The following is a 2,052-nucleotide window of genomic DNA, read 5'->3' as shown; positions in this document are numbered from 1 at the left end:
AATTACAATAATTTAATTACAAATAATTTAATTTAAATTTACATTTATATGGCATGAATATAATTTCAGCAGAAGAATAAAAGATGTACCTTTGGATGTGATATCTGGGCTCATCAATTCATTTTCTTCTTTTAAATGGATATAAACTATATGCTTTATATATACCTATTATTTTAAGGACTTTCATTCCCCCAAAATACTAGGTATTGAACCAGTATTTCCTTGGATGAAACCATCCCCTCATGAGGCTAACACATCCTCTATTGATATATATATATATATATATATATATATATATATATATATGCGTGTGCATGTGCGTACGTATATATGCATGCATGTATTTACACTTGACTGAGAAAACATACAAGAAGGTCGAAACACCATGCTGTCTCTAAGTCTCCTTACGCTAGTGAATCACGAGTTATGAAGATACAATGTCTAAAGGAAGGAAGTGTTCTTCAATGATGTAAAGCAACAGCGATCAGCACATCCAAGTTCGAATCTGCCTGAACGTATTGAGAATGACTAAATATGTTATTGTTTGGGTTCAGGCTGATCTATATAAATCTCATGAATTGTTATCTGTCCGGAAATCACAAGTACGCAGCAGCAAATAATTTGTTTGTTGATTCCTATAAATAAAAGCTTGCACACTGGTTAGATTCATCGGTAGCCGTGACTGAGGAAGCACGTAATAAGGTTGAAACATCGCAATTTCTTAGAGTTCCCTTACATTGGTGAATCGCATGAGGAGGTGATCTCGGTGATACAAAACAAATGCGATCGGGTATTCAGGTTCGAATCTGCCAGAAACTATTGAGAATAGACAGATATGTCATTTCTCGGATTCTCGCTGGCTGCGTGCACCTTGTAAATTATTTTCTTTTATTGATCTTTATGTTTCTAATAATCGTAAGAAAATATGTACTATGACGTACCTTTAAAACTTAATTTGCTGACAACCCGCCCCAACCTCCGAATCACACTTCATTAGCTTCTGCTACCTGGTTACCATGTGACATGCAGTGTACATATTTAGTTGTCTTACGGTGTATCATTCGCTCAGTATATTACTCTCTGTCTCTCTTTTTCTCATATTTTCTCCCTCTTTCTCTTTCTCTCTTTCTCTTTCTCTCTCTCTTCCCACCTCTCTTTCTCTCTAATCAAGTGATTATTCTGCTAGAAATAGCAAGAAAAAGCCCTCTCAACTCATACCATGTTACCTTTAAAAAGAAATGCAACACTGAGAAAATCGATGGGATGGTCACAGCAGAAACATGTGTGATCAAAGCTGACCTGGCAGTAATCAACATCCGTAGCGTTTTCTGTCAGAATATAAAGACTCTTCGAGTTAATGCCTCTATTTTACCAATATGTTCCCAAATTCTACAGTGAACTGAACGGAGGTCAATGCCAAATTATACTGCAGTGTGTGTATAAGCGTACACTTATATATGTGAGTTTACGGCTGTATATGTGTATATGTATATGCGCAAGTTTGTGTGTGTGGGTGTGTGTATGTGTGCGCACGTGATAACTTTTACTTATCGTGAAATTCGTTCTGCTGTCTACATCAACCTGAGGTATGCATATGTGTGTATACTTTATATGTGTATAAATATGCAAGTATGTGTAGTCGTATATATATGTGCGTGTGTGTGTGTGTATGTATACATTATATATATGATTTATGTATATGTATGTATTAATATGTCTATATGCATATATACATATAAATACATATTCATATATACGTATGTGTGGATATATGTGTGTGTGTGTGTGTGTGTGTGTGTGTGTGTGTATGTATGTATGTATGAGGTTAGATAGATAGATAGATAGATAGATAGATAGATAGATAGATAGGTAGGTAGGTAGGTAGGTAGGTAGGTAGGTGGGTGGGTGGGTGAGTAAGTAGGTAGGTAGGTAGGTAGGTAGATAGATAGATAGATAGATAGATACATTTCTTTTATTAGCCACACAGGGCTCAACGAAGATGGGACAAATACAATGTAGAGCTTTTCTTTTTGGGAGGGGGAAAGGAAGGAA

The sequence above is a fragment of the Octopus bimaculoides genome, chromosome 6, assembly GCF_001194135.2.
Source record: "Octopus bimaculoides isolate UCB-OBI-ISO-001 chromosome 6, ASM119413v2, whole genome shotgun sequence".
Lineage (NCBI taxonomy): Eukaryota > Metazoa > Mollusca > Cephalopoda > Octopoda > Octopodidae > Octopus > Octopus bimaculoides.
Note: the sequence above shows the minus strand (reverse complement) of the source record.